A 21,408-nucleotide genomic window follows, 5' to 3' on the forward strand; every position below is an offset into this window, starting at 1 on the left:
AACTCTTTTGATGGTACATACACACACATATATATATATATATATATATATATATATATGTATATATATATATCCAGTTAGCCGATGGATCACTAGTTTGTAGTTTTATCAAGTTACCAGTTTTACAGGTTATGCTTCTATTTGTACTGATGTTACTTTGGCATAGTATTTTATACTGATGCTTCTTTTTGTGTAAGTAATAATTCGAATTGATTTACCAACTTTCTATTAGGATTTAACTTATATTCAATGACATGGTACAGCATTTCAGTATACTTTAATTTAATTTATAATTTTAGTAGATTGCTTATCTTATTTTCTGGGTTATTAACTTCACTTAAGATTCTATTACATATACTTTGACTAAGTATATATTACTAATATTTAGAAATGGGTGTTCAATTGTACGAACACAGAACTAAAAAGTTATACCGAAAGCAGCATAAAATGTACTACTATGTTGGGCTTAAATCATTGCACGTGTAATACACGTGTACCTACATAAATACAAGTACGTAACAAATACTATTTCTCTTTAACTCTATATTTATTGCTCACCTTCAAGTTCAGAAACTCTCTCTCCCTCTCGACGCTCTCTATGGAATTACCTTTTTCCTTCACGGCATCAAAGTTATCTCTCTTTGGGAAGTTTCCTTTCTTTCTTCGGCGCTTCCTTTTAGTGACGGATCTATTCTCGCTGTTCTTTACTCTGAAAAAGAATAACAATTTTCTGCTGATTTGTCTGATATGGTACATTTTATGGCATGGCTCTTTTCTGTATAGGTTGAAAACGGTAAATTGTGGAGTTCCTTGCTTCCTATTTGTACAACAAAACTCATGCATGCCCTTCTTTGATTGAGGATTTCTTTTTCAAATTCCTAAATTCTCAATTTCAGTTCTATGTTATATATGCTGTGTGATTTGTTTTTGTTCAGTTCTGGTGAATCTGTTGATGGGTCTGTGACGGTGGTTTTTGGGGTGAGAACTCTGACAACACTTAAAATTGTGTTCCTTAGTGGAATGAGAGTGCTAATGTGCATGTGCATGTGCATGTGCTTGGCCATGTGATTGTGGTATAATGGATGTGTTCTTTTTGGGTATTCATTCTTTCAGAGATCTCCAAAGATTGTCTATTTCTCTTCTATTTGTATTTGGTGCGGCCGCAATCCTTCTTTGTTTATTGCAATTTCTTTATTTGCAATAAAATAACTTCGTGTCTATATATCCGCTTGCTATGATATTTGAATATTGTCTTGCTAGAGTTATACATGCATGTTAGTAAGTGTGCCTGATCAGCACATCATTTTATCTTTTTAATTAATTTGTTTTTGTTACTAACCGGAAAATCTGATGTATAAAAAAATGACAGGAATGTTGAAGTGGACTATACAGCTGTGTTGTTTGATGATATGTCTGAAAGAGGTGAATCTAGATTTTTTAACCATGGTCACTGTCAATTAGATCGCGCCTAGCACTGCACTTGAGGAAAAATGTATGATTCTTTCTTTCTCCTCCTTTTTTTCCTTCCCAAACTTAATAGCTACTTCAAAAACTCTGCAAGATTCTGATTCCTAAAAATAACGAAGTTAAAATTTCTACTTTTAGTACACTAAAATTTCTACTTTTAGTACCTATCTTATTGGCTTCGACTCAACCTGACGCATTTATACTGCAAGCATCTTTTAATTTTTCTGAAATACTCATTTATATTAGTGCAGTTCATCCTCTGCTTTAGAAAAAGATAAATCAATATATTCTTTTTAGATGACCCTGCTTAAGAATGAACGATCTAGATATCATTTGTACTATTGTAGATAACAACTGTAGTGTAATGGAAATTCCCAAAGCTTTCATTAAGGAGTCATATCATGGGTCTTTTATTCTAACTTCGTCTCTTTGTAATACGAGGACTCTGCCAACAAAATTTTATGTAATAGATGATGATAATATGCATACATATACTGATTTACATAAACATTATTGGATGCACTCTTTCACTTTAGTATCTTATAAAAGGCTATAGTATTAGTTGAATACAACTACGATAGAGTAATATAGTGCGAAAAAATGTTAGACCTCTATGAAATGCGACTTTCTTGCGGACGGAAACAAACAAATCGCCAATGTTTCTATTCATTATTGTCTGGCCATATCACAAACCGTGAAAGATAAATATGATTCTGGCATCGAATCAACTCAATTGCTTATAAGTATGGATTAGGCTCTTTAGACTTGGTCAACTATAACTAATCAAAAACAAATCTCGGTTAAGCACAAAATTATACATATTTGAAAAATGTGCTTGATCATGTCCACTTGTGGTATATCTTTTTATTTACTAAAATGAATGTTATTAGAAACGAATCTAGAATGTTATTAGAAACGAATCTAAGGACTAATAAAGTATGATGTTTGAAGCCATTTTTGCAATGACTGTTGCTTTTAAATAATCTTGTTGTGGTTGCTTCTTTGGACAAAAATCATAACCTACTACTAATATGACCAATTAAATGAAATTTCCTTTTCTTAGCTTTCTTCCAGATACCATGCACTCTTTTTTTTTGATTGGTGTCAAATACCATAAGCTTACAATGTGTAGTAACTAATAAGACTAAATGGAGATTAAATGTTGTACTTGTGATATTTGAACTTCTTGCCTGCCTCTCTATTTTCGTGGTATAAATGAAATATGATTCTTATATTTGGGTTTATTTGATGATATATTGCTTCTAAAACTAAGTTGTTTTCTTCCATGTTGGTACGCGCAATGATTTACTGGCCGGTCTATGCAGCACTTAGGTAAGTAATATGATGTTCTGTAATCAACTAATATTCAGATGCATGGTCTTCTTGATAGTAATCTGCGGGTGGCTCATTAGAAAACATGTTTTCTTATTACTATAATTTCTTTGAAAATACTTACAAGTGTGTAAATGTCCATATAAGCTATCTTCAAGTTGGTCGCATATTTCTATGTGTTTTTTCCTGCTTTAATATACCCTTTGATTTGAAAATTAGAAATGCTCCGCATATTCTTTTTTGATGCATTAAATTTCAGAAAACATTGGTGCTTATATTCCAGGAGGGACATAGATCTTATATCTCCTGATGTGAAAGGGTTTTCCTTAAGAGTTTGAGTCTAGCTATTTGTTAAAGCTGAAAACAACTACTCCTGTATATATTTTTTTTGGCTCTGGAAACTGAGGTTAAACCTCACTTAATCTTTTATCCACTTTATTTGCAAAATAAATGCCCTTGATATAGATAAATGGATTTTTTTTATAAATGTTCTATGCCCAAGTGCTGCAAGATGAGCTTAATGTGGTTACTACTTGGACAGATTGCCTGCAGAATCTGTTCATGCATATGACTGCTAAGTGGAGCGTAACCAGAGGAGTTCTTTGAGTTCCTTTCAAAGAAGAAGCCAACAGTACCCCTATCTATTGTAAGAGGAGAAACTTTTTAGGACCAATAGTACCAATATATGATAGATTTCACTATATCATGAGCCAAGAATTGAACGGCAAACTAACCTATATTGCATAACTAAAACTGCCACAAACTACAAGGGTAGCAGCAAGCTGGTTCATCAACCAAAGCTGTGATGTTCTCTCTATACAAGTCCAATGAAGGCAGCAGTTCGATTGCAAGCTCGTGATAGTTTTGCGCCCTCCAAGTTTGTTTTTCCAATAATATTACCTCAAAAGCCTTCGCCAGCTATTTGTACGACTCTGAAGTTCCTTTTCCTCATTGCAGGAGACTAGGTTTTCTTATGACACCATTGATTCCCACCTGTAGGCTGTAGCGCATCTATGCCACATATGTTCTTTGAAGTAGCAGATAGCGCCATGATCACTGACCAACTATGGTTGTAGAATTTAGCCACCCTCGCTGCTGTGATCTGGCATTTGCTAATAATCAACTCAGCAAGAAAGTGAGGACATAGAGCTGATATTTGCTTCGTCTTCTCTACATGTTTTTGCCTTTCCTTTCTTCAGAATTCGATAGACGATAGTACTTCTTTCATTAAAGATTTGTAGTTACCGTCAGGTGGTGACCTTTACCAATAGCGTCTCCTACCCTCTTGATAATGTATTGATGATGATTTGGCATCAGTAGAGACAAAATTTACAATTGAGTTCTTATAAAAAATTGTATATCTAACTTTATGCTTATCACATGGTTATTGCACTAATCTGGTAGACAGGTATAAATTTGATTTGCTTACAAAATATTGTTTGGTATATAAAGGTAAATTTATTGAGAACAAAGGTAGTATTGGAGCTCTATCTAGAAGCTAAAATCATCACAGCTTTAGAGGACTGAATGTTAATGTTAAGCATTTGATAAAAGTCAAAACTTTTGGTGACATGCGGTTGAATATTTTTTAATGTCGTCCAACAGCCATCTTTGACTTATATATTAAGGATTTGCAATATTGTTTCCAAATTTATTCAGACATGAAGTTCTTTCTTGGTTATTGTTTTCATGGTGCGTAAACGTTAATTGTTTTTAAATGACTGTAAATTGTTTTTTAATTTTCAATTTCATAAATTTATTTATTTATAAAAAGAATTCCTAAATATTATGAATCACAATTGGTAGGAAGAATAGAACGACTAGGAAATTTCACATAATTTCTGAACTTCTACTTTCAATTTTTCTTTTATCAAGTTTTCTTTTATCAAGAGGAATAAAAGATATCCAGAATTTGCGCTGAATGAATATTACAATTCGAATTGTCTGGCCATCTTTTATCAAGAGGAATAAAAGATATCCAGATATCCAGAATTTGCGCTGAATGAATATTACAATTCGAATTGTCTGGCCATCTTTTATCAAGAGGAATAAAAGATATCCAGATATCCAGAATTTGCGCTGAATGAATATTACAATTCGAATTGTCTGGCCATCTTTTATCAAGAGGAATAAAAGATATCCAGAATTTGCGGTGAATGAATATTACAATTCGAATTGTTGGGCCAGAGCTAAGCTCGGGCAAGGCTCAACTAGTTTACTTAGATATAGAAGATTTGAAATACAAAATCTAAAAAACTAAATCAAAATCTAAAACTCAAATCTTTCTATTGTTGGTTTGGATCTGTAATTAATCCTAAGGATCCTTAGGAGTGATATATTCTTTTATGTCCCGTAGTTTGTAATTTTCCTGAATCAAGCTAAATATCACAACTCGTTCTACCCATCCTTTATATTGTCCTCTTTGTTTCATGTTGAAATAGATCCTTAATAGTTACTTTCTCTATCCTAATTTATGTATAATACTTTCCTTTTAGTCTATTTCAAAAAGTGTGTCATACTTCTTTATTTAGAAATAATTTAACTTTAAATTTCCTGCTTTATCCTAAATGAGATAATTTATAGTCACACAAATATTTTCTTTCTTTATTTATTTTACAACATGCGTGCAGTGTCTTACTTACAGTAATAAGCAAACCAAGAATTTTGTTCAAGCGGGATCAATTAGGCAATGCAACATTAATACGATGATATCTACGATAGGAGTTACCATGTATGACAAAGTCAGTTTTGTATGTTATTTCTTTTTTTTTTTCAATAATGCCCCTGAAGAGTGAAGAATGTCATTTTGAGGTGGTATTAAATATGTAAAATAAAATAAACGATGAACACAATTTTATAATGTATTCGAAGTATTAGAATACATGAATGAACAGTAAATACACAAGTCTGCACATACTGATACAATTATCTTTAAAAAGTTATTATATACAAATAATAAATAATATAACATAAATTAAAATAACTTAATATGACACAAATAATAAATTCCAAAGAAACAGTGAGATAATAATTTTAATATATTAATTAGATAGAACTAATTTAATATAAAAATGATAAAAGAAACGGACATAAACTGACCTTCGTCGTTGTCCCAGGCGGATTCATTCTTCAAGTCTATTACATATGCTAATAACAAAAAATTTCAACCAAACAGGCCCCTGATCCGAGTAGATACTTAGCGCTCTCTCTCTATATATACTAGTTAAAGATGGCCCGGGCTTACCCAAGCCCATCATTTGTTAGATTAAATTATTATAGCATTACGTATATTATGGTGAATTAGATATTATACATGTATGTTATGCAGTTTCACCAAGGGGTTGTAATATTGTAGAAGTTGAGTCATCAGTATATGCTTGGTGTGATACCAAAAATATGCTTCTATAAGAATGAATGAAAGGACTAATAGGTGTTTAAAAGACTACCACAAGGCAATGAAATCTCAAAGGTCAAAATAATGATGTAACTCATAAAATAGAAAATAAAAAAAGACAAAACAATAGTGTGAGTGGATTTATTGGGAGAATGATGGTAATACAACTACCACTCTTTTCTCAAGCGTACACCATCACACTTTGCCGGATATGGCTGTCCATTGGACACGAGCAACTTCCTTCCCTTTACTAGCAGAACAAAATATGGTATAAGAGAAGATATGGTACAACTGAGACAACAAATGATGCTGGCAATCAAGGATAATCTGAATCAATTCAAGTAGAATGAAATATTTTGCGTAGAAAGGAGGTTACAAGGGGTTTCAGAAATGGCACAGGGAGGTTACAAGGGGTTTCAGAAATGGCACAGGTGTATCTAAAGTTACAATCCTATGGCTAACTTGAATTTGAATCAACCTTTTCTTTTCTGTTTTAAAAAAAAATTCTCTTGAAAAGGGTATAACATTAACTTTTGACAACTGAAGATAGTACAAGCATAATGATTGACTATGAAGAGTATTTTAATGTTGCTCAAACAAATAACATGCATAGGTAAGGAACTTTCTATAATTCTATGCAGGTACTATACTTTGCACAACTAATTTTACTGGCACAATCTGAATAAGAAAAATCACATAAAGCAATAAATTCTAATGCACATATTAGAAGTGCCACTGTAAGCCTGAAGATACTATCTGTCTACTCCTTAAGAAATATCAGGTATTGTTTTTTCTATTGTAATCATAGAAGAAATAGAGCAAACCAGAGAGAACAAGTCAATTCAAACCAAAAAGGTAGTTTGGATGATCTACTATTGTATTTTTTTCACCAAGCAGTTTGATCTTTAGTTCTAGACTTACAGTACTCCCAAGTTGTAATGTTTGTCTAAAACACGTGTACACAGGGACAAAGTTAAAGTTCAAACCAAAGCACGTGTAGTCCTTTATATTCTCCGAGTTGAATCCTTGGTCCATAACCATCTGCGCCACCATCAAAAGTAGTGTATGTACAAGTCATCAAAAGACATATATACAGGCAGGCCACATAGTCAATAAACTGTAAATATTAAGAAAGACATGAAGTCATTATTAAATGTGAAAGAGAAAAATATAATTTTCTTTTTAGCTTCTTAGTATGACTAAAGATAGGTTTTAGAGCCAATTTTATCATGGGGAATTATGAAGGAAAACAGAATTCAGGAAAAGAAAAATAATACTCCCTCCGTTTTAATTTATGTGAACCCATTTGACTGGGCACGGAGTTTAAGAAAAGAGAGAAGACTTTTGATCTTGTGGTGTAAAATAAGACACATATATTTTGTGTGGCTATAAATCATTGTGTAAAAGTAAATTATTTCCAAATAAGGAAAGGGGTCATTCTTTTTGGCACGGACTAAAAAGGAAATAGGTTCACATAAATTGAAACGGAAGGAGTACAAATTTTCAGGATACACTTAGTATCCTTTGGATTGTTATGGTAGATGGATGTAAATAACACCGACAAAATAATTCAGTATTAGGAGCTTTAGATAATTTACTTTCTATATGACACTATTTAATTCCTCTGAATCTTATTGTGTAAAGTGTGACGAACTTCAAGTTTCACTTATTATAGTCCTCACCTGAAGAGCTAATATGTACAAAAGATCAAAAGGTTTAAGTCTCCACCTGTAGTAAAGAAACATCTTAAAAGATAGAGAAAACAAGGGAACAAAGTTTGTAGAAAGAGGGAATTGAAGGAAAGTTCAGTCCCCTCTGAAGAAGATGGCCATGGACATGGTAAGCACGTTGAACAGTCAAAACGTAAAGTGAATTGGATGAAGCAAACAAAACATCATGAATTTTTATTCTTTAATCATCAAAGGTTCAAATATGCATGCGAGAACGAGGACACTACAGTTATGAGGACAGAACTGCCTAGTGCAACACTTTTGTCTGCTCTAGTGCAGAGTGTGGTGAACGTTATCTTCTTCCAAGGAGATATATGGGAAATATGGGAAGCAGAGGCACTTAAATGGGCTATGGAATGCACAACTTTTAAAATTATATGTATTTAAAAATCAACAACATCATGTTCCACAAAAGTATTAAAAACTATTTGATTATCTAATGATTTTGGAGTAATATATCAGCTTAGAGTTTCTAGTGACAAAGATAAATCTAACAACTCAATAACTTCCAACACAGTACCTTTATAGACTATAGTTCTATTTGTTGTAGTAGATTATGTCTCTTATTATAGCTATTTTCAAATTTTATGGTATATACAAAGAAGCGATAGAATGAAACTTTAGTGCAACAACCTATCCGATAGTACTTCCTACAACCTCAATTAATTTATAATCTTTTGTATCACTTTAAAGAATAATAGGTATCTTTACAACAAATTCATAATTGCATATACAACTTCTTTGTTCCACCAAATGCTTTACTATGAAGCATCAGGGGAAAAGGAATTAATATCTAGCCATGACAAAATTTGGTGTGTTGAGTCTTTCTGATATGTAGTGTTTAGAGAATGAGAAAATTGAAAGTAAAGGTGATGTGCTTACATGGAATCAGTTTGCAATCTAAAGAGATTGATTTTATATAAGAACTAAACGGAATCACACAATTTTATAAATTACCCACATAATTTAGAATTATCTCAAACTACATAAAATACTACTCACTTTTAACACAGAGATCCTTGTAAAACAAATTTTGTTGGACGACAGGTAATAGACAGTGACGGATCTAGGATTTCTAAAGAACAGATGCACCTAGTCCAAACATATATTTTTCCTCTAGCTTATGGTGGAGAATGAAGGTATTTAACAGCAATAAAGGTATTAGAAGTTATTGTCATGCATGGTCTCTTTGTCATTCCAACAGAAAAGGTAGAAAATTAATTATGTAATGGATTAACAATGCAGGTCTTCAAACAGAGGGGTAAAGTCAAATTGGACAAGAAATTACTTATCTAAGTATGATTCTGCAATGTAATAAGCAAAAACTTGCAGAAAATTGATCTTAAATCTTGTAAAAAGAAACTGAGTCGCTTTTGAAATTCAGTTCTGAGATCCACGAAAAATCTTGATACCAACCAGCTTATTCATTGTCATGTAGTGTGCTTATTTCTATTCTGGGCCAGCCACTCATCACGTAAGAGCTACTGTGACCAGCAAACATTAGCTCAACTCTAATTTTATGTGCATCTTCTATGAAACCTCATAGGGCAGGAAGTAAAATACCAAAGAGAGGCAGAGAGAATAGGTCATTTGATATCACGTGCCGATCAGCAGCCTAGCTCACCACAGAGACTAAAACAACCTCAATGCTATGTTGAAAGGCTCCCAGATCCCTCACTCTCTTGCAGACTAATTTGGAGAGGGCTTCTGTTGCATTATCTGCCAGTCTTCTAGATAGAACTAATTAACAATACCTCTTAATATGTTTCACTTAAAATCTTTTCAATGATCTTCTAATCACAAAGAACAATAGACTCCAACTTAAGCTCAACACATGAATATATTGAATCAAGTATAATAGTAAATTCAATACGATTGTTCATGAGTTTCTTGTTATTTTCTTCACTTTCAAGTTTCAAATACACACGAAGAGAGACATGCAATAAGAATTTGAAAAATTTCTCATCTTGTTCTTCCATATTATGCTTTTAGCGGGTTTACGTAACACAAAAAGTTCATAAAGACATAGAAACGTAATAGAGGAGACAAACTTACCAGGTTGAGATGAGAAAATCTGGAAGCCTCAAAGCAGAGAGAAACAGAGGATATTCTGGGGGGTTTTTGAAGAGTACACCACCAACTTTTTAGCTTCCATGTTAATCTTATTTTTCAAAATCTGTCCTTGACCGTGACACCGTGTGTAAAATCAGTCTATGCAGTGATGGAAGGAGACATTTGTCACTTAATCAAGAGTTGGGCAGTGATCTACTTTTAAATACTGTAGAAATAATTGTACTTTTGTTCCATGTAAGCGTCTGCGTTCCGAAAGTTGAGATCTTTTTAACTTTGAACTTTTTGGGCTTTGTATGTGGGCAAGTTTTGAGATCATGTTGTAGCTTTTTTGCTTTCTGTCAATCACAATTAATGCTTTTAGACTTTCCAGCTTCTTCTCTTCTTTTTGTTTCTTAAATACTTATATTTTTCTTGAGTCAAGGACAAGATTTTGAAAGATAAGATTAATAGGACATAAAAGGAATTAATTGAAAATTGTAAGGATAAATGTAGAACTCTAACAAATTAAGATCTGCTACTGTGAGGATGACAAAACTCTTCCTTTTGTCACTTATTAATATTAGTAACTAGTGAGGTTATGCCCGGGCTTAGCTCGGGCCCAACAGCTAGATGAAGCTTCATGTTAATAGATCCGCGAACAATTTTATTTCGTCAGAAATTATCAAAATGAATAGCAGAAGCAGCATCTACATTCTAACATTTACCGAAAATGTGACAACATTAAAATCTATTAAGAGGTATTTGTGAGCTTAACACATAATTCAAATTGCATAGAGCTTGAAAAGTTTTAAATTTCAGCTACAGTGAAATGAAGCATAGATATTTTATCTTTCTTTTGAATTAAGTATTTGAGAAGATATGTGATTTGAAGTGTTGTGCAAAAGCATAGTGTTTAATGTCATTGTCACTTAATCTAAACCTTAACTATGCACAAGAGATCATCACCAACAAAATCTTAGTTCCTATACATCATAGAACTGCCTGAAATTTCTCTCCCTATGTGTCAAAGCCTGATCAATTTTGATTTTCTTCATTTCCCTGCGCGTGTTAGAGCTATCATACTTTCTTGAACTGTGCACATTCTCATGTAAGAATGAAACAAAAATAAAGGAGCATTAGCGTTCAACTTGTATTGACACAATCTTAAGCTCAAAGGGTTGACTGACCTTGAAAGTTAAAACAAGGCTCTAAGAAACAACTGGTATAACTGGGATAAAAATATTAAAAGAAAATCAAATTAAAATAAATGAACAACTTGGAATTTGGCTCTGCAAAAATTGAATTTTCCTATTTAATTTTGGTAGCGTATTAGCATGACTATGTTTTAAGCAAGGAAACATGAGACTTATTAGTAACTGGAACAAATTCTGAGGTGGAACAATGAGTATGATGGGCCTCTAAAGGTGTAGCAGATGAGACAGTAATGTCGTCGACCCACAACGTCCACATATGTCAATTCAATAAGCCTCACATAATACCAAAAAGAAAGGATCTTAACCCAGTTGATATCTTTCATTGTTGTGATAAAATTGCGGTATTTAAACTATATAACCAAATCCTAAAACACAATCAATAGAAAATTATAATAGAAAAAGAAACAAACCAATATATGGATTGCCTAATTCAAACAAACTCAGCTATTTGGAGACATCACAACTCCCTCTATTCTATAACAAACCAGTAACCATTCAAAAGAATATATATATTTTTTTTATCAGGTAAGGTAATCTAGCAACAAATATATAACAACTACTACTATCCTTACTATCCCTCAACCCCACACAAGTTGAGGTCACTATATAAAGCCTCTTTATCGTTCTACTCTATTTTGGCCCGTCTCTATTCCAATACTGTACCTTTGCTTAAGAGTACTCTGGATTTCATAGTTTTATACAGACATACAAGTTGAGCTAGCAACAACTAACTTAGTAAAATAGAATCTGTAATAATTTCTCCACAATAGAAGACAAAACAAACAAATCCAAATCAAAACTTAAATCAACTAGTCGCTGCACTTGGAAGCACAAATCAATATAGTCACCTAACAACTAAAAACTTACCAATGGACATGGATTTTGGAGGTCTGATAGTACATTTCCCTTTGTTTTTTTAAAATCAACTGCTAATCAAAGAGGCACCTATGTTGCTATTTGTGGACAGAGAATTTGAATATTCAAAACAAAATCAGCACAAACACTATAAAGCTTACGTGAAATAAATTTAACTAAAAGAGGAATATTATACATATACAAGATTGAGAGGTTCCATTCTCATGTTTGGCATAATTTCAGCCATATCATCTTCTGAAAAAACTCCAACTGCACAAGCGAGAAACAAGAAATTAAAGCTCACCGCTTTGGCATTACTTAAGAGCATGAAACAACACAAAATAAAGTGAAATTACTAAAAGGTGATTTGTATTGAAAATAGAAGCAGATCTTGGATTTTTAAGTTAGTGCATATAGAAAATAAAATAAATTCTAAGAAATATAGAGCGCGTATATCCTTTAAAAGCATAAGTCAAACAGAAAATCAGATGAAAATTTTATCAATTTGATTGTGCGAAGAGAAAATGAGAAAAAAATTAAAAAAGCTAAGAAATATCAGAGTGGATAGAGAAGTAAAAGAACCTCAACGACAGAAAAAGCGAAAGCGTGAGGATCAGATAGGTTACCCATTGCAATTATCTTTTACTTGTATGTGAATTCGGAGTTTTGAGTACTGAAATTCTCACAGTGACAAATCTGCAAGCAACCAAAAGTAAACACAATAAGCAAAATCCAGGATACCCCATATTCCAATAAGTTAATATTCAAGCAATTTCCAAATTAAAAGTAGTTCACTATAAAATAAACTAAAAGTGCAAAATAATAAAGTATTCATTGGAATTATTATGCTCTTCTACTATGTAAAATCTCCAAAATAGTAATTGATTAAAGATGTAGTATTTAGAAGCTCTAATGTATCATTGACGTCACACGCATTCACTTCATTTGAGACAACAACATGTATTTTATCTAATTTTGGTATGGTTCAAAGATAATCACACCAGATAGTAAGGATTTGTTGTATGAAGAAATACTGCAATTAATATTGTAACACCGAAATACCTTAATCTTTTCAGCTAGATTACTAATAAAAACAAACTCTTTAACAATGTCATATACATTATCAATATTACTGTACAAAATAGGAGAAGACATTGGTGGATAAAAAGCAATTTTATCGTAACAGAGAAGAATAACTTCACATCACACCTTTGAAGCAACAAATGAAAACACATCAGTGAAGGATGTAACTTATAATAGACAGTAAATCCTCCTCCTTCAAGCTATGTATATGAAACACATCCCGATATTTTTAAGAAAACAGACAGAAGAACAAGCAAGGAGACGGCCTACATGCATTGCAAAAGGTAAAAACTTTTCCTTTGTGTATCTATCCTGAAAAGAAAGTTTCAAATATTTTATATTCAATAATTTTATACAATATCAGAAGCAGTGTTAAAATCACAGAGGGTAAGGGAAGTTTGTTGTCTTAATCGTATCCTTTTTAATTTATCAGATAGATTTGTGTACTCGATATAATATGATCAACAAAATTGCATAAGCGCACATATTTAGATACGTTAAATATTATTTGATAGTTTGTTTATAGTTTGTATTGTAAGATGAACAGTTAACATGATGTTATACATTCATTGCTAATTAAATTATATTACCTAGTCGTTCGATAAACCATCCAAAGAGTCAGTGAGTATATATCTTATATTAACATACAATAGATAACTTAGTTTAGAGGCCACATATCATCAAGATAAACTAAAAAAGAAGAAACATGTTGTGCCTCTGTCATGGAGGTAGGAGGCAAGTGTCAAATTCGAATATCACAAGTACTAAATTTAGTCACTATTTAGATTTTATTTGACAACAAAGGTTTCATGGTATCCAGAAGAAAGGAAAGGGAATTCTCTTTAACTGGTCAAATTTATAGCAGGATGTTAAAGTTTTTCCGGCCAAACAGTAAAATAATGATTGTTTCAATCGATTCAAACATTGTAAATTTTTATTAGATGATGTACGCTTTGTTGGTAAAAATATACCAAAATAATAGTAGCTAAAGAAGGATCCAAATGCAAAGCTATCTACATAATACATGAATTTCAAACCTTGCGCCACTGCCACTCGGGATATCTCTGTTAGTAAACCAAAATTATTTCTTAAGCAAAGGAAAATAATCTTGATGACTATCTAAAACGAAGACAGAAAGAAAGCTTTCAACTCAAAAACACCACTTAAGCTAATGAAACTTCTTGCAATGTCAGGCAGAGATTTCCTATTCGTGCGTCAAACTGCCCTAACTCAAAATGCAATCAAAGAATGAAATCAGAGAAAACAAAAGACAGGACCATGCATAAGAAATCTAATAGAAAACCTGATTGAAGAATTTTGTCAAACACCTAGAGAACTAAATTTATTAACATGTTTCACTTTGTCTGCAGGACTCCCCTCGCTATTCAGGGGAAAACACAAATACCTAGCATATTATCAGTGATTGAAACAAATCAATGCAATAACACAAGATGAGAAGAAGATTACCTAGTAGGAAATATCAATAGACAGAGAGGAGGAGTGAGAGAGAGCAGAGATATGAAGCGAAGAGCCGTTTGAAGATGAGGGCTTTGCAGATGGAGCTTTTCACCAGTGTCGGATGTAGTAAGAGAAATCAAATGGTGAATTGATAGTTGGGCTACACGTGTTGGGCTAAAAATTCACAGACCATGATATAATTTTGGGCCAGGCAGACATGTTGACCATGAGCTGCCTGGTTATCCCCATTTATAATATTGGAGTAAAGAGGGTACTTCACAGGCGCTCCCCATCAGAATGCATATAAATACTAGTGGGAGCCCGGGCCCAATATTTCTTTAAAAAAATTGTTACAAGAAGCAACAGTAAGCAAAATAAAAGAAGCAATAACGTTTCACAATAACGAAATTTGAGATAAGTCCAACTGTTAAGCTTCAACTTTTATTCTATAAGAATCTATTGTTAGGATTGTATATCTCGTCACTGAGATTGTATGGAAAACTTGCATATTATGCATGTACGGAACAGACTGCAATAGTTATGACTGATAACTATATATTCAACTGGATGAGACATCTACATAAGTGGATAACATCATACATGATTTCTGCAATATCCCTATTTCAAAATTTGCATCGTTGCCAAGGATTGTATTGAAAAAATTCTGCCTTTCATCAATACCATTACTTACGATAACCACTGCCAAAAAAGCTGACAAAATCAGAGACAACTTTGACCAAAGATTGGTTCTACCAGAAGTTCTGTTGTGTGCAATAACATGCTTATCAATGCTAGAAGTAGCGTGCTCATTGGACGGCAACTTTTGAGTACAACCTTTGTACTGCAAATACAATGAAAGTAAGCAAAAGCAACACATCAGTAGAAGATAGAAGAGTCCTTTGCAGACATGGAAAGAGGATGATGAATCTTAACCGTTTAACAACTGCTGAATCCTAGTGTGGAGACAAAACAAGAAAGTGATGTTAACCAAGATTCTGAAGATGTACTATTCCTCATATCCATGTTATACTATAAAAGATTCATCCTTTATGTCTTTGTATTCCCTGATCTACATACCTTGAAAGAAGGTAAAATTTTTATTCAACAAGAGAAGATATTTGTCACCCGTATCAAAAGAGACAAAGGGTGGAAAACAAACAAACAAAAACGAAATCACATGAAGATTGTGTGAGTTGGAAATAGAACCAACGAAAGAGAATAAAAGAGAGAGAGAAATCTACAGAAAATGTGAAAGTGTGAAGAGAAAGAGAAAGATACCTCTCAGAAGTAAGTAAAAGGGATGTTAGCTACTGGACTAAAATATTGTACAATAAAAATCCATCAACTTCACAGTACAACAAAAGTTCATGTAGGGAAAAGATACAAAAAGGAAACTTTACTAACAGTTTGGAGCAATATGATAAAGGAGATGATGATCATGAATGAAATGAAAAGGCAGTATTTTTTTTATCAAAAAATTAATGAGAGCCATTTCAACTAACATTTATCATTGTTAAAAAAAGTTTATTTGGATGGTTAGAGATTTCATTTTTCTATTTCTTTTTTTTTAGTTCTTGAAATTCAGTAAAGTAAATCCAGTATCTTCCAAGGAATTGCAACCACATGATAAAAATTGCTTTTGGTCAAGCATATTTCTCAGAGACTCAGACATCATGCACTTTCAGGTTACTGTACGATCATTATCCAGAAGCAGCAGATAGCCTTGTTTGGACAGACTTCTCTTATTAGTATCTTTGTATATCATATGTCCTAGTTAATTATTTTCTTTAAGATTAAACAACAATGTTAAAGATGAGAAAATCATTATAATTGTCAAAATAATATTTATTTCCACCTCTATTCTTAGAGAATTGCAAATGACAAATTAGAAAACCTTTTACATGAATTCGTAACATTTCTAGGCAGCCAAAATTCTCAGAGGAACAAAAATTCTAGCAGAAACGAATTTATCAGTTAAATAAAGCATATTTTTTGTAACAGTGAAAAAGTTAAATAAAGCACAATATAAGAAGCATTCAATACATTTAAGCTTTTTGTCAAGAGGACTTACAACAAGTGGAATAGGCTTGGAAAATGGCTTGTTGCTTCCCAGCAGACTATCATAGGTAGCATTCCCAACCGCAAAACCAAAATTTTCTTTGAAAGTAAGATCTATGAATACAAAAAGTGTACTTGAGCAAAGAACAAAACGTTCAAGCATGATTATTCTTCTGAAATCCACATTAAACATCTGGATATCCTACTCATGCAAATCATTGACAAACATCATCCTCGCTGCTGCCTTACCTCTTTCAGTTTTTAATCTTAAGGTAGGACCACCCCAGAAAAGCAAATTTTGACCTTTCTATACAATTTTAAAGAGAAATTCTATAGCCAATACATAGCAATCAACTATGAGACAGAAGATGATAATAGTATTATGAGGTTAAACAATTCAAATATTTAGCCGAGGCCAAAGAGCTTCCCCTGAACTCCAATGTCTGCTATATTCACATGGGATATAAATACCTCTAAGGAGCTTTAATCATTTTGATTTTTAAAACTTGCTATGACATGTCTCAATTAAACAAGGTTATTAAACCAAAGAGGTGTTTGCTCCAACTAATAGACTGTTGAATATGCTCACTCCAACTAATAGAATGTTGAATATGCTCCGTAGTGTAAAACTTTACAACTAACATCAATACCATCAGAACATGTTGGGGCTATAGTGTCATACATTAAATGAATTGAGAGAACTCATTTTTGGGGAGAAGGCAGTAATTGAATTAAAGAGCCCAAGCCGTTAGTTTCAATCCTTTCTTTTCAAAGGAACTCTCAGGAACTTGCAGTACATCCCTTAGCCATCGTACACCGGGGAAATGTCACGACCTCAGTTTGCCCTCCGTGAACTATCGTGACGGCACCTAGTCTCTACGACTAGGTAAACCTAACAAATGCAGAACATAACGAATCTTGTGGAAGAAATAATCAAAAACCAAAATAACTGAATGGAAACAATAGTTATAATGCCGCTCGGCATATACAATACAACACCCTCAAAACCAAGTACACTATCCCAAAACTCGAAAACTCACGAAAACACAAGCCTTTGGAATATCTAACAGTCTAACTCCAGAATATCTGACAAGAAAGAAAAAAATACAGAAGGGCAATGTTTAATACCTAGAATAGAAAAGGGCTTCTCAGTCTGCGGACGCGGTAGATGTACCTCGAAGTCTCTAGAGCAGTCGCCTCTTTCAAGGATGGTAGGCCTGAGTAGCGGTACCCGGATATGCACATGAAAAAAATGCGCAGAAGGGGCATGATACCACAGCGGTACTCAGTAAGTGTCAAACCTAACCTCGGTTGGGTAGTGACGAGGAAGGTCAGGGCCCTACTGAGGTTAAATAAAATATAGAGATCGACAGTATAGAACAGAACAATATAAATAAGTACAACAGTAAAATAACACAGGATGTACATGACAACAACAACTATACAGAAGCAAGGTAAACACGGAAAGGAAATGTAGCTCAGCACCAATAATAACAATCGGGGATCTCCCAGGATACCGTCCTGTAGTCCCATATGTACATATCTAATGAATCTCCCAGGATTCCATCTCGTAGTCCCACTCATAGTGCGCGGGGATCTACCGGAATCCCGTTTCGTAGTCCCAAATGTAAATACCCAGTACTGCAGGGGAATCTACCTGTGCATTCCCATAGTTCCATACAACTGTGCAGGGGGATTTACCAGAATCCCACATCCGTAGTCCCAAAATAAACAGACAATAGGGAGCTACCGGAATCCCACATCCGTAGTCCCAAAATAAATACATAGCATCAATAGAAAAAGATACAGAAATGACAAAAATTTCATATTAAGGCAACAAGTGATTCTAGCCTAGCATGCTGCACATAAGTCAAGTAAGGCAGGTTAGCAAATAAAGCAATTAAGTCACTTAGACATGCTTTTTTAAGCTAACAAGATGCTTAATAGTGCAAGTAATAGAAACAGGAAAGGAAACATACTAGTAATTACTTAAAAAAATCGGATTTCCAACAATTAGCACAAGTACACACTCATCACCTCACGTACAAGGCATTTCAATTACCAAATATACCAATCCTAAGGAGAAGGTCCTCCACACAAGGTTAGATAAGCCACTTACCTCGAACCGGCTCAATAATCAATCCGAAACCACGCTCTTGTCACAAGTACTCGACTCCAAATGGCCCAAATCTATTCAATTCAATTGCATAATGTAAATAACACTTCAAGTAACTAATTCTACAATTAAATTCTAAGCTAATACGCAGAATTAGGTAAAATGACCAAAATGCCTCTTGGTCCCACTTCTTGAAATCGGGTAAAATTTACATTTTCAGAATCCTCATACCTTCACGAGTCTAACCATGCCAAAATTATCTAATTCTGATGTCATTTGGTCCTCCAAATCATCATTTTAAGTTTTTGAAAGATTTCACAATTTCTTTCCCAAATTCCATCCCAAATCACGAATTAAATGATGAATTCAATGATAGATTTATGTACTCTAACCAAATCCGAGTTAGAATCACTTACCCCGATGAATTTCTTGAAAAACCTTCAAAAAATTGCCAAAATTCGAGCTCTCTAGGTCAAAATATGAAATAAAACCCTAAACCTCGTATTTATTGTGCACCTCCCGGATTTCCACCACTGCCGACCGCACAAAAACTACCGCTGACCGCGGTGGAGCACCGCTGACCACACAAAAACTAGTGCTGTCTGCGGTAGATTTGACTGCAGTGACTGGCTTTAGTATTTTGGCCATAACTTTCTCTACAGATGTCCAAAATGTAATTTCTTTCCTTTCTGGAAACTAGATATGAAGTGCTACAACTTCCGTTTTTGAATCATCTCAAAATTTCTTGTAGATCAAAAGATATAAACTTCCGAATTCAGACTAGTGAAACTTTCCTCACCGCAGACCGCACGTGATTTTGTGCGGCCGCAAAGCCCCCACCGCAGCAACACAAAATCTAGTGCGGACCGTACTGGCGGGTTTAGAGGTCTGCAACTTCTCTGAACCTGCAACAACTATGTTTTTAGGCCTAAAACATCTCGGAACCTACCCGGAACTCACCCGAGCCCCCGGGACTTCAAACTAAATGTACCAACATATCCCATGACATCATTCAAACTTGTTCAAAACTTCGGAATGCTCACAACAACATCAAGTCACCAATTTATCATAGAATTCAAGCCTAAGAACTCCAAGAACTCTTAAATTATGCTTTCTATCAAAAAGTTTATCAAATCTCGTCCGAATGACCTGAAATTTTGCAAGCACGTCACATTCAACTCTATAGAGATACTCCAACTTTCGGAATTCCATTCCGACCCTTAGATCAAAATCTCACTATCGGACCGGAAACTTCAAAAATTCGACTTTCGGCATTTCAAGCCTAAATTAGATACGGACCTCCAAAACACAATCTGATCATGCCCATAAGCTCGAAATCACCCAACGGAGCTAACAGAACCATCAGATTTCCATTCCGAGTTCCTCTTAACACTGTTCCAACTACGGTCAACTTTCCAACACTTAAGCTCTCATTTAAGGACTAAGTGTCCCAAAACTCTCTGAAACTCAAAATCGAACATCCTGGCAAATCAAAATAGTAGCAATAAACTCGGGAAAAATAGTTAATAGGGGATCGGGGTATTAATTCTTAAGATGACCGGTCGGGTCGTCACATCCTCCTACACTTAAACATTCGTTCGTCCTCGAACGAGCATAAAGACATACCTGAAGTAGTGAAAAGATGAAGGTAACGACTGCGCATATCCTGCTCGGTCTCCCAGGTCACCTCCTCGACCGACTGACCCTGCCACTGAACCTTTACAGATGCAATGTTCTTTGACCTCAGCTTTCTAACTTGCCTGTCCAATATTGCCACTGGCTCCTCAACATAAGATAGATCCTTGTCCAACTGAACAGAACTGAAATCCAACACCTGCGACGGGTCACCGTGATACCTCCGGAGCATCAAAATATGAAATACCGGATGAACTCCTGCCAAGCTGGGAGGTAAGCCAAGCTCATAAGCAACCTCCCCAACACACTTCAATATCTCAAAAGGGCCAATAAACCTCGGACTCAACTTTCCCTTCTTCCCAAATCTCATAACGCCCTTCATAGGCGAAACCCGAAGCAGAACCCGCTCTTCAACCATATAGGAAACATCACGAACCTTCTGGTCCCCGTGACTCTTCTGTCTGGACTGGGCTGTACGGAGTCTATCCTGAATCACCTTAACCTTCTCCAAAGCATCCTGAACTAAGTCTGTGCCCAATAATATAGCCTCACCTGGCACAAACCAACCCACCGGGGATCTACACCGTCTCCCATATAAAGCCTTATACGGTGCCATTTGAATGCTGGACTGATAGATGTTGTTATAAGCAAACTCCGCCAATGGCAAGAACAGATCCAAGACCCTCCAAACTCAATCACACACGCACGAAGCATATCCTCAAGAATCTGAATAGTGCGCTCGGACTGTCCGTCTGTCTGAGGGTGAAATGCTGTACTCAACTCCACCAGAGTACCCAACTCATGCTAAATGACCCTCCAGAACCGTAATGTGAACTGAGTACCTCTATCTGAAATGATGGATACTAGAATACCATGCAGACGAACAATCTCCCGGATATAAATCTCCGCCAACTGCTCTGAGGAATAAGTAGTACACATAGGAATAAAGTGAGCGGACTTGGTCAGCTGATCCACAATCACCCAAATAGCATCGAACTTTCTCAAAGTCCGTGG

The 21,408-nt window shown here is 34.5% G+C and overlaps 2 long non-coding RNA genes across 4 annotated transcripts; one reads left to right on the forward strand and one right to left on the reverse strand.

The window, feature by feature from the left end:
- Positions 1-554: 554 nt before the first annotated feature.
- On the forward strand, positions 555-4,164 carry LOC107796814 (uncharacterized). 3 transcript variants are annotated; one of them, XR_012695443.1, is made up of 3 exons: positions 555-793; positions 1,370-1,492; positions 3,341-4,164. It is a non-coding gene; the product is annotated as an uncharacterized LOC107796814 (long non-coding RNA). The 3 variants fall into 3 exon arrangements; XR_012695441.1 differs by having other exon boundaries at positions 1,370-4,164; XR_012695442.1 differs by having other exon boundaries at positions 555-750; positions 1,370-4,164.
- Positions 4,165-7,034: 2,870 nt separating this feature from the next.
- On the reverse strand, positions 7,035-14,793 carry LOC107796813 (uncharacterized). The gene is made up of 4 exons (XR_012695440.1): positions 14,595-14,793; positions 12,671-12,740; positions 12,057-12,314; positions 7,035-10,331 (listed from the first exon to the last, which is right to left on the reverse strand). It is a non-coding gene; the product is annotated as an uncharacterized LOC107796813 (long non-coding RNA).
- Between the last annotated feature and the right edge of the window lie 6,615 nt (positions 14,794-21,408).

The sequence above is a fragment of the Nicotiana tabacum genome, chromosome 10 (genome assembly GCF_000715075.1).
Source record: "Nicotiana tabacum cultivar K326 chromosome 10, ASM71507v2, whole genome shotgun sequence".
In the NCBI taxonomy this organism is placed as follows: Eukaryota; Viridiplantae; Streptophyta; class Magnoliopsida; order Solanales; family Solanaceae; genus Nicotiana; species Nicotiana tabacum.